Below are 14079 nucleotides of genomic sequence, written 5' to 3'. Positions count from 1 at the left end.
TGAGCTCAGCATAGATGAAGATATGTTAGTGTAGGGTCAAGGAGATGGTGGGACCTAGTGGGCCAACTGGGAACATTGCTGCTGCTACATCTAGAGCTGATATCTGTTGGAAACAAGAGGTGGATTTCCTCTTGCTTTGAACCAGGAGGAGTTTGTAGGCTTTCCCCCTAATTTACTGTTATTGATCTGCCATCAGCTCCTTGCCCAGTTAAATCCTTTATTCAAGGTGCTGGATCTTAGGAGCACAGTGGTTTCCCATTATTGTTATAATCTTTTGCCAAAGAGAGATTCCCCCTTCTCAGCAATGCACCAAAGTGGAAGTAATCGCTCTTTTTTCTTCTTGCATTTGTCCTTTCCTGTTTCATTCACCGATTGAAAAATGGCTAAAGAGCAGCCCCCATTTCACCTCCCCTTTTCCCTGATTGACTCAGCAGCTCCTGGGACAGAGAGAGGAAAGGGGCCTCGAGGTCACAACCTTCACAATCTTCAAAGCCCCTGCCGCTTCCAGCAGCTGTCACAGCTCTCACTGACCATATCCCCAGAAGGTCAGCAAAAAAATAAACACTGGGGCCCGACAGGTCCCCTTTTCATGCAAACTGGCCATTTCCCTCCCCAGCTCCCATTCCATGCATAGATTACACATTGGAGACCCCCTTGGATTTGCACAGAGCTATGCAAGAGCAAAATGCCACAGAAAATAAAAGCAGAAGGGCTTCCTGGGCAGGCAGGGTGGGAAAAAGAAAAGCAGCTTCCTGAGCTCTCCATGCCCACCCACAGGCTGCTGCAGCCATTTTGTGTGCGCAAAGCCTGAAGGTGAAGCTGGGGAGGGGGCTGACTTCTCCCTGGGAGAAAGACTGCAGGGAAGGATCCAGCTTTTGTATCTGCTTGTGCATGTGAGGGATGGAAGAGAGAGAGAACCCAAAAGAAATAGGAAATGAAGCATAGACTCTAAAAGCCTTTTCATCAGGATTAGATTGCGTCCCTCTCCGACAGCCAGCCTGCTTTCTGCACTCACCTTCCTCTGCAAAAAGTCATGATGAAGCAGAAATAGTGCCAGGGAGAAGCACAGGTTCAAAAGGCCAGAGCAGAAAGGTCCTTTGCTAAGGAAATACCCCTCCCCAGCCCTCTTTTATAGAAGTATCCATTTCACCATGGCCACTAATAATCAAAGGGCTATTTCCTGGCCTTCCCAGCACAGCTCCCAGATGCAAAGCACTGTTCTCATCTTCATTATTGCAAACCCTTCCCCTCCCGCCCCACACTCACTTCCCTACCCGTGCTCCCCCTTGGCTGAACCCAGGACTGGGGCACGATTCGAGTTTTTCAGGCTCCACAGTGAAGGAAGACGCTCGTTTCCTATTCGCATTTTCGGCCCCTCCCCACAAGACCAAACGGGTGAGCAGCACACCGGATCGCAGGGTAAAACCTCGTCGAGGGGATTTTTATCTGCGAGGGGTCGCAAGGGAGGCAGGAGGGGCTGCTGACCTGCAAGAAACCCCCAGGAAGAAAAAGCAGGGACAGGGGACTCGGGGGTCACTTTATTTATTTAGTGTTGGCCGGGTACAGCAGAGGGGCTGCCCCAGGCTCCGCGGCAGCGGGGCGGGGAGCGATGGCGGGACAGGGGCAAGCGGTGCGCGGAGCCGCTCACCTTGCCCTGCCCCTGCGCGCACGCTCTCCGCCGCTGCGTGTTTAAACAAAGAAAGTTGCACAACCAAAGTCCGTCCGTCAGTGTCGTGTGTATCCCCTCCGCCCCGTTAAGGTGGTTCTCGGGGGGCGGCGGGACGTCCCGTCCCCGCGTGCTGTCACCGGCTCGTTCCCGGCTCTCGCCGCTCCCCGGCGCACTGACGCCCTTTCATTATTGCACTGCTCGCTGCGACCGTGACAGTAGTGCAACAGGGAAAGAGGGGCAGCCCGGCCGGTGGTCCCAGCGCTGGCACAGCAGCTGCGGCAGCTGCCGGGCTGGGGGCACGGAGGGAGAGCCCGAGTGGGGTGGGAAAATCCTGGCTTTGTCCCCGAACTGGCCGCCTCCCATTGGAATGATGCTGGGGGGCAGCTCGGGGGAGGGGGAGCGGGGGGGAATTAAACCGAGGGCAGCGGCAGCCGTACAACGGGGAGGCAGCGAGCACGGCTCCGTAGTATGGCTCCGGGCCCTGCCCCGTACCCCGCCGGGCCGGCGAGGCGAGCCCGGCCGCCCCGGGGAGACGCGCGGCAGCGGCCCCGCGGCAGCGGCTGCTCCGCCGCGCCCTGATCCGGCCCTCAGTCCCCTCCCACCACCCCTTTCCCTGGGCCCCTGAGGTCCCGAAAGGGACCGCGGGGACCACCTGAAATGGAAGCCAGGGCCACCCACTCGGCCATCCCGGCTGCTGTCAGCCCCCAGCTGATCCTCACAAAGCGGAGAGGAGATTTAACACCCCCATCCCTGCTCCGTTCCCACGTACCTCAGAGAGCAGCTCTCGGGAAGGGCCGGAGGCAGTGCCCGGCTCCGCTGCGCCGCCCGACCTTGGAATAGCCCCGGGTGCGGGGCACGGTCGCGGAGCCCGGCGGGCTGCACTAGCCGGGCAGAGACATGAGCTTTGTTTCGCACAGGTTATTGGGATTAGAGCCTCGGCCTCTTTGTGCTGTGCTCTGCTTTGCACCACACTGGTTTTCGGGCTGGGATCAGGCACAGAAACAGCAAGTATGGCTATGTATCTCCTCCCATCCTTTGGTGGGTGTTTACATCAGTATGCAATATAGACACCCTTCAAACGTCTCAGAACTCATACTATTTTAAAAAGGAGCCATGATGTGTTTCTCTGGTTTCAATCACTGCTTGTGTTTTAAACACCAGGCTGTTTTGAATCCTCCGATAGCATCAAAAATATGCCCATTACTCACAACCTGAGTCACCAGAATAGCACGATTATTTGTCACAAATAACATCTCTGTACAATTACTTGCCTATCTAACAACACTCAGCATTTCACAACTTTTTCCTTAACTCGGTGGGCACATGGGATAATTTTTTCCTGCTGTGGCTTTCTTCTCTCCATGAAGAATAACCCTCAAAAGAAAAGACCCTATAAGCAATATTGCACTACTACCCTGATCACAAAAGCAGAGGCAATATTGATAGGGTCTCATCCTTAAGGAAGCTGGATAATGTGTCTTGCAGCAGGTGACTGGAGGGAGCTTCATTCCATGCCTGCAAATGGGGAAGGGGTAAAAAGTTAGAAAGCAGTGCACTGCCCCTATGGATCTCAGCACCATGTGCTCCTGGGAGAGCGGGGATGCAGGAATGGAGTAAGTCTCTGACCCACATAATGCGTGCACGGACACTACCCCTTTCTCCCAGGACACATTTAACTCCAGTATGGATTTTATCCAGGTGTCTGTACCTTCAACCCCAGTTCTTCCTTTTGTGTAAATTTCTCTCCTTTATTAATAGCCTCAGTCAATTAGCTGCCTAGTTGTCAGAGGCTGGGAAGTGCTATTTATTTGATTAACTGATAGTTGTATTTTGAGCCTCTTAGTAACAGGCATCAAGCCCTCAGAGAACTTCCTTTCTAGGGCTGTCCTACTTGGAGAGCCCAGTGTTTTAAATATCCCTCCCTTCACTGGAAATCACGGGATTAAGTACACACCAAAAATTAGAAAGCAAAACAGGATCTCCAGGGCTGGCTCTCCAGCACTGACTTCACATTTATGCACACAGGTTAAACAGTGTTTGGAGACGCACGCGTGTTTTGCCCTAGCTTGTTTTGTTTGGCTTTTTCTTCTCTTCCCCCTCCCCAGCACCTTTTCTGTCCAAGGCTGGAAGGCACAGTCTTCAGCTGGGGCTGGCTTAGTGTTAAACACACTAACAGCCACAGAAATTACTCTCAGGGAAGGGCTGAGACACCTCCAGCTCCAGGGGTGCTTTGCCAGCTAGACTCTTCCTCTGCACTCTGGCTCCCAATTAACCTGCCCCAGTGCATTTGTCACGTAGGAACACTTGAGAGTCCAGAGGAAGGGGAAGGAAATTTCATTCCCAAACCATCCCAAACCAGATCATGATTTTGACACATTAAGCTTCTCTTTCCTCAGTCTGCTTTCCAGTGGATTAAATAGGAGTGTAATGAAGGGACAGTCCCCTAATTCATGGATTCCAGGCTAATTTATCCATGCCACATTGATTGCCATTAGAGGTCCCTGGCTTTTGGCATGCTGGTGTGAGGCAGCCCTGCATCCTCTTTGATGCTGCCTCACTTGCCAAAGAAAAAGGAACTAGGCAAGCTTCATTCAGTGTTTGGTTTTTTTCTAATGCCCAGCAATCAAAATCTGTCTCAACCCCTCCTTCTCCCCATCCTTTGTGGTGCTTGTGGAAGAAAACAGGGATCTTTTTTCCATGTTATTTATTTATACTAAATCTTCGCTCACACTAATTAAAAGGCCACATTCACAGAGATTGCTGAAAGCAGCTCAGAACTAAGTTTTATCAAACTTCTGTATTCTTGTTACCTTGGCAAAACCTCAGGTTTAATCCTGCCATTGCTTCTCAACAATCCCTGCAACTTAGACATCCAGTTGGACTGAGAACATAAAAAAAGATGCAACTAGGCTCAGCCTTACCTTTCCATCTATTCCCGTCCAGTCTATTTTGTTTATTGTTTACCATGTCTTTTCCACTCTTCAGCCTCGATGTTATCTCAAACAAGACTTAGACATAATACACACAATTTAACTTCTCCAGTGGCCCAAGAGACAAACCTACTAGCAAGTTCACTGTGGAAACACACAATCTGCACATGAAGTGATGCATGGATAGTTACTGATGCATGGATAGTGTGGGGGAAAGCACGATTTGAGGACTTCCTCCCAACTTAAATACTTCAGTAGTTGCAAAAGTTACAACTGACGGGGAGGGCAAGGGATGTAATTAGACACGTCAGCCACAAGTTCCAAGCAAAGGCAATTAAGTTACTTTATGTTTCTGGATCTATGCTGAGAGCCTAGATGTGTCTCAAAAATATCCTTATCTCTAAGTGGTATATTGGCACAGGACTCCCCACACTTCGCCATTTTTTTTTAAACAAAACTGGAAAAATAAAGACTGAATCAGCCTTCAATAGTATTCCAATAGTATTCCACCTAGTTCACAAACGATATGCAAAGCCTGAGTTGCACTATGTCCTATAGCAGGGAGACTCTCTGGAATGTATATGGGGGTTATTTTAAAATAAACGTTTAAACACGAGATTATGAAATGCATGCTATTTATACACTGTGAGGCTCAGCATCTCTAGATATGTTTAGAAACCTCTCTTGCCTTTAATCACAGTTATAGAAACTAAATGGAAATGTCACCCAGACTAGTATGGAAATAACACTTTATATGTTGCTCAATAATGGAAGCTCTTTTTTTGGCAGTGTGTGGGGAGCCCTTGCTATGCGTTTAAGCCCCCTTTTTCTGATGTTAGGAGACAAATAGACTGAAGTGTCCTTACAATGAAGCCTTGGGATAAATAAAGTAGTGAGCTGAGTCTCTGGAGCTGAGAGGCCTCTGCTCTTCATAAGATCAGACCTTGCCTTCCCTGGTTTAGCTTAGGGAGCCATTTCTCCTTCCCTTTGTTGCTGTTTTGTTTGTTTATTTCTCTTGTGGTTAAAGATGCCGCTCAGGGTAAGCGGTTTTTTTAAATTTTCATCTCAGTTACAATCTCACAAAACACAGAAGGGCACAGTCCAGCCTTGTTTCCCTGGTCACAGCCAGTTCTCTAGCCTGAGGAAAGTAGACCATTTAAAAGACATCTTGCAATTAAATACATTATATAGTTTACAATATATTTTCTGCAACGGAATTGACACTATCACCAAAGGTCAAAGCAAACACTTTAAACAGCTGTAGGCTGAAAGTTGATTTAGAGTTTTCCATCCTATTAAATAATTTTATCATCGTTTTAAAACTGGGAAGTGTTGCCTTTTTAATTCTTTTTTTTTTTTTTTTTCTTTTTCTTTTTTTTTTTTTTTGAGAGAGAGAAAATTCTTAGCATTCCAGTCCAGGCTCCTTAAGTCTATCTAGCAAGTTTGTACAAATCTGTCCAGAGAAAAAGGGGATTCTTGCTTCCATGCAAGAGTCAACTTGTCCAGGTGTGAGACTCCAGAGAGTAAAGGTTGATAATCCTCTCTGAAAACATCACCTTCCCAAGAGTGTTTCACCCACCGAGCTCAGGGATTCTGTCACGCACAGCCACTTACCAATGCGCTCCCCTTCTCCTGAAATCAGGAGGGATTACACTCCAGAATGTCCTGCCATTTGATTCTTGTTCATAATATTTAGTTTGTGGGTTTCAATAACCCTTTTCTCAGCAGCAATATTTCCTCGGCTGGCAGAACCCAGATCTGCGTCAGTGAGCTCCATTAAAAGGAATGACAGAGCTCCTTAAACAGCCCAGACTTTGTAACCCCACAATACGGCTTTTCTGCATGGTGTTTACCAGCGCTCTGCTGTCTGACGGAAAAAAAAAAAAAAAAAGAAAAAAAAAAAAAAGACGACTTATGGTACTAAATGCAGAAGCAAAATAGGACTAAATACTATCACCCTGGAAGTGCCGATCCCACTGTTGGCCCTGCCTGTACAGGGCAAGTGAAAGGCCGTGTAGTTGCCTTGGCTGAGGAAGAGAACATGTGGGGCTGATCCTGAGGTCCCCCAAATAACTTTTTCCCCCACGGTAAGGGCCAGACTCCCCTCATCCCAGACCCAGCTGCCCCCAACCCGCCCATGCCTGCAGGGCAGGGGTGTGGTCTCTGCAGGGGCCCCGAGCCCGAGGCTCCACAGCCGGGGCCGGTGGCACGGCACGAGGGGAAGCGGCACCTCCTGCCCCCGCCCGGCCGCCTCCCTTCCCCAAACCACCCAAGAGCGGCCAGAGCAGGAGCGACCTTAACACAGATCTAGCACTCAATGCAATGACTCAAAAAGTCCCCCTGAAAAAAAGAAAAAAAAAAAAAAAAAAAAAAAAGAAAAAAAAATCCTTCTGAAAACTTAAACCATCTGATTTCACTTTCCGCTCCAATTGGTTGTGTAGCCAGGGCGCAGGTCTGGCCTCCTCCACCACACTAATACCCTATGTGTGCTGCCTCCACAGAGGAGGGGTTCTTTTAACAAGTTTATGCAACAACAGGATGGAGGCTCTGCCGGAGCCCTTCCCCCCGCAGCCCGACCTGATTCCCCGCATTCCTCCCGCGCCCTCCCCCTCCGACCCAACTGGAGACAAACTCTGGCATCTCCACACACATGCAAATGGTTTCCCTTGCACAAATACAGACTCCTGAAGGGGCCTTTGCTTCCGAATCCCCCCTCTCTTTTTTTTTTTTTTCTTTCCTCCAGTGCTTCTTTTTTTTTTTTTTTTTTCGCTGTTACATTCCTCAGCCAGGCAGGGTTAAAAAAAAAAAAAAAAAAAAAGTGGGGAAGGGAGGGTTTGGAATGTGTAACCTCCATCCCAGGCCCAAATCTGCAGGGAACCCCGTCCTCTCCCCTCACACCCCTGGGGCCTGCCTTCCACAGAGCTGGCGCTCAGCTAAGGGCGTTTGTGGGCTCCATTGCCTCAGCCAGAGCCAGGAGCTCTCAGAAGGTTGTCCCTCTCCGAATGGGATATGGTCCTTGTCATCACACAGGCCTTTCCCTGTATCACACGCCTCAAAGTCCCCCCACACCCAGGGGAGGTTTTAAAGCGTAGTGACCATATTATTTTTAAAGACATAACTTCATACAGGAAAATAACTATGCATCTATTCCCCCTGTGATTTCTCCACCTCCAAACAAGGCAGGCTCACATGTCTGAGAGGCCATCTTACAGCCCAGCATCAGCCCCAGCAAGGCTTTCACTAGCACTTATTTCCACTCGCTGATGGGCTCACACGAGCGCACACACACACAAGGGCCAGAACAAAGCGTTGCCCTGCTCCAGGGTGGCTTCCAGCTCCTCGCTGGTCCACCCTCCTTCCCATCCTCCCTGGCCAGGGGCAGCAAAGGGCCCCTCATGCTCTCACTCTGGTCACTCTTGCACTCGTATTGATGGCGAGGGGGGAAGACACTCCCTAGCAAATCCTCAGAGATTTCACTCTTCTCTACCTCTTCATTAATCAAGAATTAGAAGGAAGACAAGGGGAAAGTGCCAAAGCTAAATAGGCCTCCCCATTCCTTAACACACACAAAAATGCCAACCGTGCTACAATGCAGAGATGGATGAAAAGAAAAGCTCTAGAGAAAGGGAGCCATGCCGGCTCCAGTTACCTCCACTGAGGCCTGGGAATGGCATGGCATGGGCCACCAGCACCATGCCTCTGGTTCAGGCATGGAGGCTTAGCCTTCTCCTCTGGGCGTGAAAGGGACGCAGCCTTCAGCTCACCCCAGAAACAGAAGGGCTGAAAAGGTGTCTTTTGTCTGCTCCCTCAGTCATTGGAGAACTGGAGCGCATTATTGAGGATTCGGCTTCTCCTCAACTCTCTAAAATGGGACACACTCCCCCCCTCAGGATGTGTTCCTCCATTTTCTGCCTCCCCATGGCTCGCTCACCAGCACATCCTGGCCTGGCTTGGGATGTGCTGTGCAATCTGAAAGCACTCGTTTACCTAGATTTGATTTCCAATATGACGGCTCTCCCCACCCCCACCCTTTGCTCCCAAGGTAACAGCTCAAGGCTTCAGGAAAAAAAAGAGAGAGAGGAAGGTCCCATCCCCCAGCCCTCCAAACCCCTTTCTTAGCAGCTGCAAGCGAAAATACCACATCTGCCTCCAACTACACTGCGAGTGACAGTCACCAACATATTGTTATTTAAAGATCAATTCTGAATGCAGTGTTCCTGTTCTTAGGCCTACATCATCCTCACGTCTCTCAGCCTTGCTCCACGTTGCTATTGGGAAGCGCAGGGACAGATTGTCTTTCAAATCCTATTGATTATTATTTAGGTATCTTGTACTATTTTTTTTTAAATTAAAATGAAGGTATCAATATTCCTTTAATCTTAACAGTAATTTCTCTAAAAGTGAAATACAATGGAACTTGAAAAAGGCATCAATAGGAAGTAAAAATTAAATTGTCTGTAAATACATGGGTATATATTAAAGTCACTGAATTCTATACACAACAGTAACATCTTTAGGTTCATAAACCCCTAATATTTAGAGCAGAAGGAAGAAAATATTCAAAGCTGGTCGGCATATTTTTAAAGGTGGTGATTGCTCTGAAGGAGGACAAGAGGGCTTTAAAATGTGAATAGGCCAGCTTTTTATTTTGCAACTTGGACACACAAACCCAAGCTAGTGGCAGAAAGGGCAATCCATTTTGTACACTGAAGCAGTCAAAACGGGGAACAAAACCCAAGGAATTTCCATACAGACCACTCAACCCCAACACAAAATAAACAAACAAACACAAGGGTAGGGATTTTTTTAAAGCAATTTCTACATGATCTTGGCATTTCAATGCTCATTTGAGCCTTTGTGGTGGAAGGAAGAAATCAGAGTAGGGGGCTGGTTCCCTACTAAAATGCATTAAATAACTACAGAATGCCATAATGTCAGGGGCTGGGTGTGCAACAGTAACTGATCATAAAGGATGTATTAGGACTGGAACCAAATGCTTTGACAATATTATTGCACTGCTTTATTTGTGCAGACAGTAGTGCAACATTGTCAGAGCCAGCGATACCAGCAGCCACTGTCACGTTCTGCACAGCTGTCCCTGCATCCTTTTGTAAGGGACTGTTACATTACAGTGTTAACCACAATAACGTTTTTATGTTTAGCCCCAATAAAACTCTGCATGACAAAGTTTATTTGCAATCGTAATTAGACAAGGTAAAAACAAAACAAAACAAACAAACAACAACAACAAAAAAAAGAAAAAACCAAAAAGTTAGTTTAAAAAATGACAGAAAGAGAGGAAAAAAAGGGAGAGGGATAGAAAAAGACCACTGTTAGTATGGCTTGTTAAACAAACCATTCAAGTCTTTTGCTACATGCCCCGTATATCTAGGCACGGTACGTTATAAAGGTTTTATACAATAAAATATTTTTCTACCGTAATGGAGAATAAACCAAGAAGGGACATAATTCAGTATCCCCAAATGTATGTGCTTCCATAAAACCCAAATTGGTCAGTCGATGAATCTGAACTACACAATTTAAATAAATCACAGAAAGTGCCAACCCTTTCCTGTGCCTTCAGAAGTTTTCTTAATTGTGCTGTGATTTTGTCATGGTTGACCAGTACAGATGAAAAAGCCTGGGGGGTGTGGTGTATATATAGAATGGTATAAATACACAGTGCTTTGATTTGCTGTGGAAAATGTTACAGAAATGATGAGACCTGTGTACAAAAATATCTAGTGCCTGTGCTTCAATCTCACACATCTGTGTGTGTGACCACTCAAAAATTACAGCATAAACACCACAGATTCTTAGAAACAAATCAACAGCATTAAATCCCTGTAAACATTGATAGGGACCACCTTAAACATATAGGAGAAAGTTTCTCTAAGGGGAAAAACTATAAGGAAATAATTAAAAATTTCAGTGCAGATATTGTATGGAAGAGTGTAAAAATTAGTAACTAATCACTCACAAGCTATTGGTAAACAAAGCAGCTCATGGGATGCCTTGAAAGCTCTCAGAAATGTTTGGAGCTTATGTCTGAAATAGCATGTTTAAATTATTCCAGCCCATTTCTATAGACAGACACATAAAAATGTATAACCCAGAATCTCTCTCCTTATTTAAAACCACTCCCACATGTATAAAACCTTATTTCACACACGTGCATAAATACACTGGAGGAGGCATCTATTTTAGGGTTGTTTGCCCACTCTGAAGAGGGTGGGCTGCTAAAGGGGGTCATGTTTCTGCCAGCCAATGCCCTTTTAATATTGCACTGCTCATCATAATTGCCAGTAGTACAACAGAAAAAGGGCTCTGGACAACAGTATACTTCAGAGACTTTCCAAAATAAATGATAAATCAGAAACTTCTCCAAGTGATGGCTTCTGTGCATGTTTTAGTCTAAAACAGATTTGTTAAATTCAAAAAAAAGGAGTTTCTTCAACAACCACATTGAATTAATGCCATTCTTTAAAATTAGATTTTAATATTTCACAGCTGCTTCTTCAATTAATTTCAGCAAGAATTTAGATAAGCTTGCTTTAGGGACTTTTTTCCCCCCTTATCAATAGTAAATGTACTGCATTAGAACATGTTAAAGCAAATACCAGAACTGGGATTGTCCTTGCTTGCATTTTAGCAGCCCAGTATTTTACAAAAATAGGTGTAATGAACTAAAAGACACAATGGAGGATAAGTTAACATCCTTTCTCTTGCTTTCATTTGAATCAGCTTAAATATCAGTTAAAATAATTGGTATTTATTACATACATGCTTCTAGTTAAATTATTCACTTCTAATTGCTAAGGAAGTCTTGCTATTTTAGAGGCATCTAAACAAGCTTTCAAAACAACTGCCATCCAGCAGTGAGAGACCTTTAAAAATCACCTACTTGCATGAAAACATTAATATTGTAATTTTTCCTTTTTCAAAAAGAATATATGGGTAGTAAGGAGAAAACATCAGTTAATCATTACAAATCAGACATTCCAAATAATTTTAGCAATAAGTAACATTTAAACGTCAACTTAGTCTTTAGGCTCAAACTCTTTACCATTTGTTTCTCTAGACAATTTCAAAATTAAAGCTGGAAAATGTAACTATTTGTTAAATAAGAATCACTTGAGAAATTACAAAATTATTTTATTTCAAACAATGCCAAGAAATTCTATGCAAAGAAATCCAAACTTGAAAACAACTTTCCATGAACTGTATAGACAAGTAAGTATTATACCAAATGCTATAATGACTTAAACTAATTCGGTTCTGGGGGAGTTTGGGCTGAATGAGAAAATACACTACATGAATTCTAGTGGTCACTTTATCACACTAGTATTAACGCAAAGCCAATTGATTTGGAAATGTCCCAACCCAATTAGAATCTTAAATTGTATCATTCTTGTTTTCTCCCTTATTTTTAATTTTTTCTCCTTTTTTTTTTCTTTTTTTCTTTTTAACAATAATTTACCCCTAATTCAGAAACCTAGGCTGGTTTGGAGATTTATTAAAAAAAAAAAAAAAAAATGAAAAGAGAGAGAGAAAGAAGGAAAGAAAAAGAAACGAAAAAGAAAACTAAAAGAATTTGCGTTAAACCTTAGAAAGTTTTTTTTTTTCATTCCAGAGCCCCAGGTCTGTATTTGAGGGTACGAGCTTTCCTTACACAACTCAAAGACCACACACTGGAGGGAAACGGAGCGGAATTGGGGCAAAGTGCAAGAATGCCAAAGAAACACTTTGGGCTGCGCACCCTGGTTTATTGCAAAAACTCTGGACTATTTAAGCAAAGCATTACTTTTACGAGATTTAAATATTAAGCCAATATAAATACTGGCTGGAGATAGCATGTGACTTATAGCCTCGCTCTTTGGGGGTTTAACAAAAAAAAAAAAAAAAAAAAAGGAAAAAAAAAGAGGGGCTTCTAAAACAGGATCTTTCAGCAAAACAATTCTACGTGGTATCTAGACAGATAGCAGTTCTGCTACGTTTAAAAATGTGAATAGTATTCTGCAGGAGGAGCGCTGTGGCACAATGAGAGCGGGCAGCAGCCGCGAACCCTCCCGTGAAACAGCCCTCGCGCGAGCTGGGGGTGGGGAGGGAGCGCTCGGCTCCGGCGACAGGAATTTCATTCGTGGGATCCCACTCAGTTTCTCAGGAGTGTTTGCATAGGTGAAATGTTTGAGAGGAGGAAAGGGGTGAAAAAAAAGCTCACCACTATCTAGAGATTTCCAGCCCAGCCCGCCGGCACTCGTCTCTCTCCCGGCGCTGCTCGGCGCACGGGCGATGCGCTCCGTGCCGTCCCCGCTCCCCGCTCCGCTCCCGCCGGACACGGCCGCCCATTCCCCACTCTCGCCTTTCCCAAGTTTTATCCCCAGCCCCGCTGTCGCCCTCGGCGGCTCCGGCCGCCCGATGCTTTCAACACCTCGTATCGATCGCACGCCAGAACGCAAACCGACCAGCCAAACTTCACTCGGGGAATCGCCACACTTACAATGCGGGAGGAAAAGGCTCCCGCCCTGCTCGCTCCGCGGGGAAACCTCTCCGGGAAACGCACGGCCCCGCCGGGGAGCCTCCGCACGGGAGGTGGGCGAGGGGCGCCGCCGTCAAGCGGCTCCCCCTCCCCCGCCCGGCCCCGCGCTCCCCGCCGGGTCCCCCCGCCCCGCGCCCTCGCTGCCCCGGGCGGGGGGCGCCGCTCGGCCCCCGTCCCGCCGCCGCTCTCGGCGCGGGCCATTGTCAGCGCCGCGCCCCCCGGCACCCCACGCCCCCCCGGGCCCGCGCTCCCGCCATTTCCGCCCGGGCGGGCGGATGCGGCCGCGGGCGGCGGCGGGGCCGGCGGCCCCCGGGCCCCGCGCGGTACCTGGCAGCGGGAGGGACGACGGACGGGTCCCCGCGCCGCGGGGGGGAAAGTTGCCAAAAGAGGCGCAAAAGAGGCGGCGAGAGCGGCGCGGCTCCGCAGCCCCCCGCCCGCCTCCCGCCGCCGCCGCCCCGAGCGCGCCTCGGCGCGGGTCCCTGATCGATCCGAACGTGGGCAAATCCTCCGGTACCAACCTCATGGCCTCCCCGCTCCAGCCTCCATCTTTGACTAGTTGACATTCAGCTCCTGCCTGACCAACTCCTCATTAGCATACCTCCCCCGCCATTGGCCCGGCCCTGCGCTAGTCTTTGCCACCGCCTTCGCCATTGGCTCCCGGGGAGGATGTTTAAAAATATTACCCCGCCGCCCATTGGCGCCCCGGTGGCCACGTCACGGCACGCTCTTTATTTTAACAATGAATGCACAAACACATTCTTCCATTCACAAATTTTTTTTTTTTTTTCAGTAGTTTGCCCGCCTTTTCTCCAACTACATTTTCATTGATTTTTTGTTTCAACTGAGGGGGTCCCGGTTGTAAACAGATAAATCAAAGGCGAACAGAGGGGGGACCTGAGCAAATATTATTTTCTCTCTCTTTCTCTCTTTTGTTCGGCAGT

Source organism: Poecile atricapillus, chromosome 16 (assembly GCF_030490865.1).
Source record: "Poecile atricapillus isolate bPoeAtr1 chromosome 16, bPoeAtr1.hap1, whole genome shotgun sequence".
Classification (NCBI taxonomy): Eukaryota; Metazoa; Chordata; class Aves; order Passeriformes; family Paridae; genus Poecile; species Poecile atricapillus.
This window is presented reverse-complemented; position numbering follows the sequence as displayed.